Below are 13,899 nucleotides of genomic sequence, written 5' to 3'. Positions count from 1 at the left end.
CCGCGAGTGACGCACGGATTGGAAACCGCGAGTGACGCACGGATTGGAAACCGCGAGTGACGCACGGATTGGAAACCGCGAGTGACGCACGGATTGGAAACCGCGAGTGACGCACGGATTGGAAACCGCGAGTGACGCACGGATTGGAAACCGCGAGTGACGCACGGATTGGAAACCGCGAGTGACGCACGGATTGGAAACCGCGAGTGACGCACGGATTGGAAACCGCGAGTGACGCACGGATTGGAAACCGCGAGTGACGCACGGATTGGAAACCGCGAGTGACGCACGGATTGGAAACCGCGAGTGACGCACGGATTGGAAACCGCGAGTGACGCACGGATTGGAAACCGCGAGTGACGCACGGATTGGAAACCGCGAGTGACGCACGGATTGGAAACCGCGAGTGACGCACGGATTGGAAACCGCGAGTGACGCACGGATTGGAAACCGCGAGTGACGCACGGATTGGAAACCGCGAGTGACGCACGGATTGGAAACCGCGAGTGACGCACGGATTGGAAACCGCGAGTGACGCACGGATTGGAAACCGCGAGTGACGCACGGATTGGAAACCGCGAGTGACGCACGGATTGGAAACCGCGAGTGACGCACGGATTGGAAACCGCGAGTGACGCACGGATTGGAAACCGCGAGTGACGCACGGATTGGAAACCGCGAGTGACGCACGGATTGGAAACCGCGAGTGACGCACGGATTGGAAACCGCGAGTGACGCACGGATTGGAAACCGCGAGTGACGCACGGATTGGAAACCGCGAGTGACGCACGGATTGGAAACCGCGAGTGACGCACGGATTGGAAACCGCGAGTGACGCACGGATTGGAAACCGCGAGTGACGCACGGATTGGAAACCGCGAGTGACGCACGGATTGGAAACCGCGAGTGACGCACGGATTGGAAACCGCGAGTGACGCACGGATTGGAAACCGCGAGTGACGCACGGATTGGAAACCGCGAGTGACGCACGGATTGGAAACCGCGAGTGACGCACGGATTGGAAACCGCGAGTGACGCACGGATTGGAAACCGCGAGTGACGCACGGATTGGAAACCGCGAGTGACGCACGGATCGGAAACCGCGAGTGACGCACGGATCGGAAACCGCGAGTGACACTGGTACCAATTTTTCACGTACGTGTTTTATGCGGACATAAGCAGTCCTTACACATTCGCTCCATTAACAGATATCTCTACCCTCTCCGTATTCCCCCAGTTGAAATCCAACTGGCCCTATCGTCATCTCCTCCTCCGTTCAAAAGTCCTCCTATATATTGGATGGTCATAAGGTCCTACCAGTCCTCTTTCTTCCATTGTAACAAAACCAAATACATTGGAACATTTTTCTTGTAGAAGAGTTTGACTACCGTACTTTTACAACTCCCAAAGGCGTAGTTGCTTTCCTATGACAAATCTATCCTAACGCACAGTGATATCGCTACCACTGCCATTTCCCGGCACAAATACAGCAAATGACCACAACTGCTATGTTCCTATGCAGCATTTTTTCACAGGCTGTTTTTTTAATTTGTTTTAAATCTGCAGAGCGTCAATTCTTTGTGATTTTGCAGCTTCTTTTTTCACCTGTAGAAAGCATTGAGAAAGTGCAAAAAAAATGAAGCAAACGTTTGTGGTAATTAAAACTAACTTTATTAAACCGTGTACTGTAGACAAAACACACATGCATCCCGCATCCAGAAAACACAGCTAAATGTGCTTTTTGAATGCAGTGTTTTTACTGCCGAGCGATTAGATTTTGGCTGCAGGAAAATATAATGCTGCATGTGAACATAGCCTAAGGCTATGTTCACACTGGGCGTTCTTGCTTCTTTTTCAATGTTTTTTTTTTTTATACTAATTCTCAGTTGCATTTTACAGTACCAGCAAAGCCTATGAGATTTCAGAAATCTCATGCACACACTGTTTTTTTTGTCATCAGTATTTTGTGCTATTCATGGGTTTTTTCAGCATTTTTCACCCGTTGACTTGAATGGAAAAAGCACCAAAAATCAGGTATAATTTTTCAGAGTTTTTGCTTGTGCCAAAATCTGATTCTTTGGAATAGGATTTTTTTTTCACCACTAAACTTTCAGCATGCACAAGAGACAAATCTAGCATTCCAAAACCGCAGCAAAGAAAAAACAAAAACGCAAGGAAAACCTGCTTTTTTTTTTTTTTTTTTGCAGCTTTCCTGCCAAGAGATCAGATTTTGCTGCAAAAAAAAAAAAGGCTGAAAAAGTCTACCTTACCTTAAAGGTTCAAATCTGCAAGGAAAAAATATGCAGAATGTGCATGAGATTTCAGAAATCTAAGTTCCTTTGTTGGTAATGTAAACCGCTGTTTTGTTTTGTTTTTTTATCCTGTGGCAAAAACGCAACGTGTGAACAAGGCCTTGGAGGTGCAGTGCTGGCTTTTTTGCTTATAACTTATGTAACAGTTATATTTTGATATACCTACTATACAGTTAAATTTTATTTATTTATTTTATTTATTTATTTTTTTTAGAGTATAGAACAGACTAGAATGTTCCAGAACAATTCAAACAAAAACTTCTAGAATAAACCTCATTAATAGATTTTCTTTCTTCCTAAGAGGTCCATTAAGCTGTTATATACATATAGGCAGGTGATGGTGGGTTTCCCCTTGTCAGCACAAAGACAATGTATTATTTCTTGTGGTCTCTCTTTGTTTTAAATGCAAGTTAGACTAAATGGAGACAATCAGATTCCAGTCCGCACTTTGTCCTGTGTTTTTTTTTGTTGTTTTTTTTGTTTTTGTTTTTTGCAATCAACACCCCCCTGGCCAGCTTCATTCTAGAAATAGGGTCTACGCACAGTAAGACATTGTACATGTGAATGAAGACCACTGGGGATGAAAATGCAGCCATGCATTATCAGGACGGTTGTGTGAATATTCAGGATTACACTGAAGCAAAATCTTTTAACTCTCTCACAGCTGCGAGGGCACGGTCAAGCGGTTACATTATGTCACTGGTTTCTGCAGGGTAAAAAGTTTGCTAATGTTTTATTGTGTAGTGGGAAAGGGGATATGACAGACTGGTGTGCGATTAGGACCGAGGCTCATAAGTGCCATAAAATAATAAAACGGGTCCATTTGTCTTGCGTGATTTTTCTGTACGAGGTGAAATCCATGGTCATCAGTTTAGGATGAGGGCGTTGGGAGTTGGTCATCGACACAACGCTGCAGTAAAATTTGAGGCACTACCTTGTGGACGTTGCAAAAATTCTGACTTTGATTTTCCAGGAGTGGGAGATGCTGTGACCAAGCCTAGAGTTTGGCATTGATTTGCCGATGGTCGTAGGTCTAGCCGTGCGGCCGGTCTTTTTTTCCCTCTGCCTTACTTGGAAAAATGTAGCATTAGGCAAAATTTCAGATGGATGCACGTAGGTAAATGTGGCAATGTACAAAATATGGCCGTGTGCGCTGATCTCATGGGTTTGCAGATGAGATGGCATTCTTCCATAAAGTAGATGATTCCTCTGAGCTCGACTTGGAAATGGTTACGTATGCGATTCCTTAAATGGCCACGTTCATTCCTTACCTAGAAGCCAATTATAGTCTATAAGGTCCATTTATTAAAGAAAAAAAAATAGCATATGGAATGGGATGTCTTAATAAAGACATCCCTTTTAAAGGCATATTAAGATAAGACAAAGAGAATGGTATCGCTTTATTGTTAAACGTCGGAATGTCGGAAGCTGTAATGTCGGCAATTACAAGAATAGAGAAGTAATGATTAAACACAATTGTTACCAGACAGGATTAAAGGAGCTCAAGTGGTTTTAATTTTTTTTTTTAGTCCATGGCCGTAATGCCCTTTGATAGTACAGGAGGGTTCGGGTTGCAGCTTGATTTGTACATTGCTGCAAGGAAGAATACCATTCGTCTTCCAAGTATGCGAGAGATCTTGGCTTGTTGGACGCAGGCCAGCTGAAGAGCCATCACACAGTGAACTCTGAGGTCACGTGGACAAACATCACCCAAAACTGACGGGTGTATCACATGAACAAAAATAGGATCAGCTCTGGGAACCCCACCTGACCCTTTCACTCCGTATACAGACAGCTGCTTACGGACCAGAAGGGTTATGGATGACAACTATGTATTCTGCCCTCGTCCTGGCACCACGTGATGTGTCTACTGACGTGATGGTCATTCTGTTAAGACAATGCGTTTGTGCTTTTTTATGTTTGGGGTCAATGAACTTCTTCTAAATTTGGTTGACATTGTGAGCCTCTCTGGGAATATTGACTTCTGTGAAATGAACCTACCCAGTTCCTCAGCGGTTCTTTGATTTAGGGTTTCAAAAGTAGGACCTGCCGATTCTCCGGCCAACTGCACAATTGATCCACCCTGGCACTGAAAAGTGACCTTACATTTGCCTCCCCAATGCCTTCACTGCTGATGCTGGCAATTCCAGTCCTCCTGCTTCTGAGATGCCCACCGGAGTGGCACAGGAATGGCAGGGCAGGCATTTTTCAGATTTCCTATTGTGTTGACCAAGCCACTGTGGTAGCCACCTTGGATGCACGAGGATCAGACCAGATATAGGGCACCAGCATAGGGGACCAATCATGACTTTTCAGTGCCATGTGTGCTTTAAATACTTTCAATAGCTAATGGCCATCTGTTTATTTGGCTGTCAACTATTCTTCCCCACTTGCCCCAAATTCATGCTTGCTCAGTTCCTCCTTTACAGTGGGAGTATCTGCTACCAGGCCGGTGACTTGTCTCTCTTAAAAACAAAGTATTGGACATGTTGAAATACAGAGGGTATAAAATCCTGAGTCTCTTGCACACAGCGCCACATTTTTCCATGGGTGTTTTTGGTATTGCAACTTAGTCAAGATGTGGACAAGTTGAGCAGCTTTGATCTTCTTATCTCATACATTCCTTTAATTTCTAATGCCTTTATTATCCAATCATTTGGGAAAACCAAAGTTTCTTATTCCGGTTTGATATTGGATAAAATTAATTTGCTGATGTTTAATGCTTTGACAGCAGCCCATACACATTAGATCTCTGCCGGTGGCCTGAAAAATCAATGATCATTCAACTCCCAACAACCATCGCTCCCGACTCCCCGACATTCGGCTTGGCTGAGCACTCCAGAGTTCTCCACGAGAGAGCCGTTGGCAGAATCGTCTGTCAGAGTCTTATCCCCGCTCATTGAAATCCAACAGGCTGGATCCTTCTCTCCTCCGACGACATCTGTTCGGGAAGAATCGGGAGGACCCCAAAATCTGATGGCTCAGCTGAATTTAGTGTGTAAGGGTGCATCAAGCTTAAGAGGATCGCAAGAACAAATGGCAAAAATTAATTGTAAATATATATTTTTGCTACAATTGGTAACATGTATAGCCAAAAAAAATCTTATGTGGTGCTGTGGTGGACTCTGAAGTTCATGTAGCAAAGGTGTGTGGGGGGATAGTGATTCTGTAAGGTGTACTTGAAGGTGTTGCCTTGCCCCCTCTATCCAATCTGATGCCCTCAGTAAATGCACAAACACACAACAATTGCTTCATCTGCATAATGAATTTGTTACAGATATGCAAATTCCTGTCCTCCTTGTTTGGACACAATAGGACTTTACATTAAAGAGATGATTTGCATATATCAGTTTGGAAAGGGCGCTTTCTGTTAACCCTTCGCTTCTAATATGAGTATCACTGGAGCCATAGCTGGTGGACCATTAGTTCATTTATTGATACTTTTTCAGACTCTTGGTCACATAAAGACAAATGATAAATGCAAGATATTTTTGATGAAGAATATTCGTTATTTGTACTTATACAATGCCCCTGCCAGGATGGGACTGTTTGTTTTTTTTTAGTCATCATTAGTAGTGATTGATAGATAAAATAGATATACAATATTACATCATAGATATTTGATCTCCCCCATCCCCCTACAATCTCTCAGGGGGAGTGAGGAGCCCCCATTTATTTATTTTATTTGCTTATATAGCGCCATTAAATTTCACAGTGTCCTAACGATATTATAACTGTCTACATTCCCCATCACGATGTCTTTGGTGTGTGAGAAAAAAATACCTGGAGGAAACCCAGGTAAAAACTGGGAAAAATAGAAAATCTTTGCCAATGTTGTCCTTGGTGGGATTTGAACCAAGGACCCAAGCACTGCAGAGCGACAATGCTAACCTCTGAGCCACCGTGCTGTCTATATGATTGGTGGGAGAAGACTGGATTTCTCTGTGTGTGTGTCACACCAATTTTCTGAATAGATCTGTTTCTATTGACATTAAATTCTCACCAGATGTCGGTAGCATCCCATCCAATCCACACAGGCGAAGAAATCAGACCATAGATGTCTGTAAATAAAGTTATGTGTAATAATGAGAAATGGACACACGAGAAAAAGAATTACACTCTTTTTATTAAATACTTCATACAAAAGCCTTTGTTGGTGATGAAGTTTTAAGACACTTCTTGTATGGAGAAACTAGATGCAGGCATTTCTCAGGTGTGATTTTGTCCCGTTCTTTCACACAAAAACTGTTCACATCCTGAAGATCTCATAGGCTCCTTCTTTGGACTCTGAGATTTAATTCCTTCCATACATTTTTTTTTTCTTGGATCCAGGTCTGGTGATCAGCTCGGCCATTTTAGCAGCTTTATTTTCTTTATTTGAAACCTATTGAGAGTTTCCTTGGCTGTGTGTTTGGGATCATTGTCTTTCTGAAATGTCCACCCTCATTTCATCTTAATCATCCTGGTATATGGCAGCAGATTTTTTATCAAGAATGTCTCGGTACATTTTCCATTCATCCTTCCTTCAGTTATATGAAGTTTGATGTTGGTACGGTGTTTTTGAGGTGATATGCAGTGCCTTTTGGCCTCTAAACATGGTGCGTATTATAGTAACATAGTTATTAAGGTTGAAGGAAGACTTTAAGTCCATCTAGTTCAACCCATAGCCTAACCTAACATGTTGATCCAGAGGAAGGCAAAAAAAAAACCATGTGGCAAAGAGTAAGCTCCATATTGGGGAAAAAAAATTCCTTCCTGACTCCACATACGGCAGTCAGACTAGTTCCCTGGATCAACGCCCTATCAAGGAATCTAGTGTATATACCCTGTAACATTTTACTTTTCAAGAAAAACATCCAGTCCCCTCTTAAATTTTAGAAGGGAATCACTCATAACATCATACGGCAGAGAGTTCCATAGTCTCACTGCTCTTACAGTAAAGAATCGGCGTCTGTTATTATGCTTAAACCTTCTTTCCTCCGGACGTAGAGGATGCCCTCTTGTCCCTGTCACCTACACCGGAGACCAGAACTGTGCACAGTATTCTAAGTGTGGTCGAACTAGTGTATAGAGGTAAAATTATGTTCTCCTCATGAGCATCTATGCCTCTTTTAATGCATCCCATTATTTTATTTGCCTTTGTAGCAGCTGCCTGACACTGGCCACTGAATATGAGTTTGTCATCCACCCATACTCCCAGGTCTTTTTCATTGACGGTTTTGCCTGGAGTTTTAGAATTAAGCACATAGTTATACATCTTATTACTTCTACCCAAGTGCATGACCTTACATTTATCCCCATTAAAGCTCATTTGCCATTTATCAGCCCAAGCTTCTAGTTTACATAAATCATCCTGTAATATAAAATTGTCCTCCTCTGTATTGATTAGCCTGCAGAGTTTAGTGTCATCTGCAAATATTGAAATTCTGCTCTGTATGCCCCCTACAAGGTCATTAATAAATGTTAAAAAGAAGAGGGCCCAATACTGACCCCTGTGGTACCCCACTGCTAACCACGACCCAGTCCGAGTGTGCTCCATTAATAACCACCCTTTGTTTCCTATCCCTGAGCCAGCTCTTAACCCACTTACACATATTTTCCCCTATCCCCATTATTCTCATTTTATGTATCAACCTTTTGTGTGGTACCGTATCAAAAGCTTTTGAAAAGTCCATATACACTACGTCCACTGGGTTCCCTTGGTCCAGTCCAGAACTTACCTCTTCATAGAAGCTGATCAGATTAGTCTGACAGGAACGGTCCCTAGTAAATCCATGCTGATATTGGGTCATGAGGTTATTCCTCTTCAGATACTCCAGTATCGCATCCCTTAAAATACCCGATCCAAAGAGTTCAATTTTCGTCAAATCAGACTATATTCTCGCAGTATTTCAGACATCTCTAGATGTTGTTGAGCAAACAGTAAACATGCTTGAACATGCTTTTTATTCAGCAATGGAGTCTTGCGTGGTGAGCGTTGCATAGAGACCATGGAGGTTGAGTGCATTGCTTATTGTTTTCTTTGAAACAATTATACCTGCTGATTCCAGATCTTTCTTTAGCTCTCCACAGGTGGTCCTTGGACAACTTTTCTGATAATTCTCACTCCTCTGTCTGAAATTTTACAGGGTGTACCTGGTTGTGGCCAGTTTATGGTGGAATTATGTACTTTCCACTTCCAGATTATGGCCCCAACAGTACTCATTAGAATCTTCCATAGTTTAGAAATTCTTTTGTAACCCAATGCCATCAGTATATTTTTCAAAAATAAGGTTGCAAAGGTCTTGAGATAGCTCACTGGTTTTACCCACCCATCGTGAGATATTTCTGGTGTGCCACCTTGCTAATGAGACATCTTTTTATAGGCTATCAGTTGAACCAGCTGATATTATTTTTCACTAAATGGCAGGATAACTTTTAAATTATTGATAGATTGCAGCTGCTGTCAGGTCTTTCCATGGCATTTTGTTACCTCTGTCTTCGTGTCTAATTTTTTTTTGTGTGTGATATATATATATATATATATATATATATTAGTCATGGCCAAAAGTATTCACACCCCAGCAATTCTGTCAGATGATACTCAGTCTCTTCCTGAAAATGATTGCAATCACAAATTCTTTGGTATTATTATCTTCATTTAATTTGTCTTAACCCCTTCAAGTCGCGGCCCTTTTTGGTTTTTGTGTTTTCGTTTTTCGCTCCCCTCCTTCCCAGAGCCATAACTTTTTTATTTTTCTGTCAATATGGCCATGTGAGGGCTTATTTTTTGCGGGACGAGTTGTACTTTTGAACGAAATCATTGGTTTTAGCATGTCGTGTACTAGAAAACGGGAAAAAAATTCCAAGTGCGGTGAAATTGCAAAAAAAGTGCAATCCCACACTGGTTTTTTGCTTGGCTATTTTGCTAGGTTCACTAAATGCTAAAACTGACCTGCCATTATGATTCTCTAGGTCATTACGAGTTCATAGACACCTAACATGACCAGGTTATTTTTTATCCAAGTGGTGAAAAAAAATTCCAAACTTTGCTTAAAAAAAAAAAAAAAAAAAAAGTGCCATTTTCCAATACCCGTAACGTCTCCATTTTTCGTGATCTGGGGTCGGGTGAGGGCTTATTTTTTGCGTGCTGAGCTGGCGTTTTTAATGATACCATTTTGGCGCAGATATGTTCTTTTGATCGCCCGTTATTGCATTTTAACGCAATGTCGCGGCGACCAAAAAAACGTAATTCTGGCGTTTCGGATTTTTTTCTCGCTACGCTGTTTAGCGATCAGGTTAATGCTTTTTTTTAATTGATAGATCGGGCGATTCTGAACGCGGCTATACCAAATATGTGTAGGTTTTGTTTTTTTTTTATTGTTTTATTTAGGATGGGGCGAAAGGGGGGTGATTTAAACTTTTATATTTTTAATATTTTTTTCACATTTTTAAAAACTTTTTTTTCCCACTTTTGCCATGCTTCTATAGCCTCCATGGGAGGCTAGAAGCAGGCACAGCCCGATCGGCTCTGCTACATAACAGCGATCATCAGATCGCTGTTATGTAGCTCAAATGCAGGTGTGCTGTGAGCGCCGACCACAGGGGGGCGCTCACAGCCACCGGCGATCAGTAACCATAGAGGTCTCAAGGACCTCTATGGTTACCTTCCTGACTCATCGCCGACCCCCGATCATGTGACGGGGGTCGGCGATGACGTCATATCCGGCCGCCCGGCCGGATGCGGTAGTTAAATGCCGCTGTCTGAGTTTGACAGCGGCATTTAACAGGTTAATAGCGGCGGGTGAATAGCGATTTCACCCGCCGCTATTGCGCGCACATGTCAGCTGTTCAAAACAGCTGACATGTCGCGACTTTGATGTGCGCTCACCGCCGGAGCGCACATCAAAGCAGGGGATGCGACATGCGCAGTACATGTACGGCGCATGTCGCGAAGGGGTTAAATGAAAAAAACACAAAAGAGAATGAAGCAAAAAGCAAAACATTGATCATTTCACACAAAACTCCAAAAATGGGCCAGACAAAAGTATTGGCACCCTCAGCCTAATACTTGGTTGCACAACCTTTAGCCAAAATAACTGCGACCCACTGCTTCCGGTAACCATCAATGAGTTTCTTACAATGCTCTGCTGGAATTTTAGACCATTCTTCTTTGGCAAACTGCTCCAAGTCCCTGGTATTTGAAGGGTGCCTTCTCCAACATGCCATTTTTAGATCTCTCCACAGGTGTTCTATGGGATTCAGGTCTGGACTCATTGCTGGCCACCTTAGAAGTCTCCAGTGCTTTCTCTCAAACCATTTTCTAGTGTTTTTTTGAAGTGTGTTTTGGGTCATTGTCCTGCTGGAAGACCCATGACCTCTGAGGGAGAAACAACTTTCTCACACTGGGCCCTACATTATGCTGCAAAATTTGTTGGTAGTCTTCAGACTTCATAATGCCATGCACTTGGTCAAGCAGTTCAGTGCCAGAGGCAGCAAAGCAACCCCAAAACATCAGGGAACCTCCGCCCTGTTTGACTGTAGGGACCGTGTTCTTTTCTTTGAATGCCTCTTTTTTTCTCCTGTAAACTCAATGTTGATGCCTTTGCCCAAAAAGCTCTACTTTTGTCTCATCTGACCAGAGAACATTCTTCCAAAACGCTTTAGGCTTTTTCAGGTAAGTTTTGGCAAACTCCAGCCTGGCTTTTTTATGTCTCGGGGTAAGAAGCGGGGTCTTCCTGGGTCTCCTACCATACAGTCCCTTTTCATTCAGACGCCGACGGATAGTACGGGTTGACACTGTTGTACCCTCGGACTGCAGGGCAGCTTGAACTAAGTTTGGATGTTAGTCGAGGTTCTTTATCCAACATCCGCACAATCTTGCGTTGAAATCTCTTGTCAATTTTTCTTTTCCGTCCACATCTAGGGAGGTTAGCCACAGTGCCATGGGCTTTAAACTTTTTGATGACACTGCGCACGGTAGACACAGGAACATTCAGGTCTTTGGAGATGGACTTGTAGCCTTGACATTGCTCATGCTTCCTCACAATTTGGTTTGTCAAGTCCTCAGACAGTTCTTTGGTCTTCTTTCTTTTCTCCATGCTCAATGTGGTACACACAAGGACTCAGGACAGAGGTTGAGTCAACTTTAATCCATGTCAACTGGCTGCAAGTGTGATTTAGTTATTGCCAACACTTGTTAGGTGCCACAGGTAAGTTACAGGTGCTGTTAATTACACAAATTAGAGAAGCATCACATGATTTTTCGAACAGTGCCAATACTTTTGTCCACCCCTCTTTTTATGTTTGGTGTGGAATTATATTCAATTTGGCTTTAGGACAATTCTTTTTGTGTTTTTTCATTTAAGACAAATTAAATGAAGATAATCATACCAAAGAATTTGTGTTTGCAATCATTTTCAGGAAGAAACTGAGAATTATCTGACAGAATTGCAGGGGTGTGAATACTTTTGGCCATGACTGTGTGTATATATATATATATATATATATATATATATATATATATATATATATATATCTGTGTGTGTGTGTGTGTGTATATATAAAAATTTGGAATGCGTATATTTGTAATTGTGGAGAATCTCAAGATCCCTACACCCTCCTCAGCCCCCAGCAGGATCATCTTCATGTAAATGCCAAAAGCTCCTTATCTCCTTATCTCTGAGCTCACAGCTCATCAGCATAAGCATCCAATCTGCCTATGTGCTGCCCATAACCGGCAGTGATTGTGTGTAATGATGAGCATCTAGTGTCTTCCGGCCTTGGCATATCCTGGATTGTATGAGGATTTACTCATTATGGAAGGTAATATTCTGACCTGATTGCAGGTCCGTGCCGTCAGATCTTGGGGCAGCTCCTACATCACTTCCTGTCCATTTCTGTAGGTTAATAGCAGATCATAATGTGAATGTCCCAAAGTATCTTCTTAATCGGTGAGGACTTCCAGAAACAATCAGCAAAAAAACGCATTGTACTTTTATTTATTTTTTTCTCCGGTTCAACCCTATGTTGTCGAAATACAACTTTGTATCACTATATATTTACAAAATATTCGCTAAAAAAAATATATATACAGGCAAATATATACAATATTAACACAACGAAAAAGACAGAAGGTGTACCCCATACCTCCTTATCTTGCAACATGTTTATTTGTTTTCTTTAAGGTTACTATTTAGGTTTTCGACCATGAACTGCAGTAATATGCAGAGAATAAGGGTGATCAGTTCCACTTAGATAACCCCAGGGCAATAAACCCTCCCTTCCCTGCTTCCCTCCCCAGGCCAGAACTGACCTTAGGGCTTGAACTGTGTGGTCACATGACCAGCTCGTAAACTGACCTGAGAGAGGAAGGGTCCCGTCCCTCCCAGCCCTCAGTAGAGTAGGCATTTCAAGCAACAGGAGACGTTGTCCCCATCATGCTGCTGGTTGCATGGTGACATGCCCAGCTCCATGGCTGCACCTCAGCACACCCGGACAGGCAGGAGATGGACACATGGGAAGGTATGTACCCTATAGACTGAGGGTCTGGACCCAGCACCAGGCCACAGAGGTCATTGTGGAAGGTCGAGGGTGGTTGGGTCAACTAGTCATCCCTGCATTCTTCTTATTTGGAAACACAGGCAGACATGAGTAGCAGATACGGGTGTGTTCCTGGTGTAAATCTAGCTATATCTTATTTTTTTCCGTTATTTGCATTTGCTTGCTGCGTTCTGCATTTACAACTGAAATTGTACCGGTGAGAATGTGCCGGTAAAGAATTATACACGATGGTTACAATTCATGTTATTACAGATCATGGCTTACCGAAAAAATGCTGTATTATAAGGCTTGTATGTGTTTAAAATATAAAAGTGGTATTGTGCCGATATATAGGTTTATCATATATATTTAAATGATTGGTAATGACTTTCTAGGGTTTGGCAAAGACATCACCAATATAAAATGTGGGCCATAATGGCAAAGTACTAAAGTAGTTGGGCTCATGAAGCGTTTATAGGTCAGGCCCAGAAGTGGAGAGGAGCAGTTTTCGTTTCGCAACTTAAGAAAGGAAGTTTCATAAACTTTAAGCTTGTTAGTTTAGGAAAGTCAGGAATGTAGCGTTCTGCTGAAGAGGACTGGCCAGTTGCTTTACTTGTCTGTCTATTTATCTTTATCAATGAAACCTACAGAAATACTCCCACGGACAACAAGTCATTATAAAACACTATCTATGTATCTATCTGTTATCTAAGTATATCTAGCTGTCCTTCTAGCCCTCTTTTTTATTTGTCTCTTGCGGTTTATTTCTCATATTTGCCCTTTATCTGTCTCGTATCTATTATCTCATATTTATCTTCTATTTATAATAATAATAATAATAATCTTTATTGTTATAATAATCTTTATCTTGCAGTCTATCTTTCTATGTATTGCGCTTTTATTTCTCACGTATTTTCTATCTGTCTGTCTTCCTAGGTTATTTTATTTGACTCCTATCTACCTTATTTCTGTGTTTCTAATGCCTATCTATTTATCTATTTTACGATCTCTCGTTCAATCTTTCCATCTATATTTCTCTACGTACGGTATATCTATCCAACACTCC

General features: G+C 42.1%; 1 protein-coding gene across 4 annotated transcripts in view; it reads left to right on the top strand.

Annotated features, from left to right (window-relative positions):
• NR6A1 (nuclear receptor subfamily 6 group A member 1) overlaps nucleotides 1-13,899 on the top strand; it is a 336,676-nt gene that overhangs the window by 213,200 nt on the left and 109,577 nt on the right. The window lies entirely within an intron of this gene.

The sequence above is a fragment of the Ranitomeya variabilis genome, chromosome 2 (assembly GCF_051348905.1).
Source record: "Ranitomeya variabilis isolate aRanVar5 chromosome 2, aRanVar5.hap1, whole genome shotgun sequence".
In the NCBI taxonomy this organism is placed as follows: Eukaryota; Metazoa; Chordata; class Amphibia; order Anura; family Dendrobatidae; genus Ranitomeya; species Ranitomeya variabilis.
The sequence above is the reverse complement of the archived record's forward strand: the minus strand, read 5'-3'. Positions and strand labels throughout refer to the sequence as shown.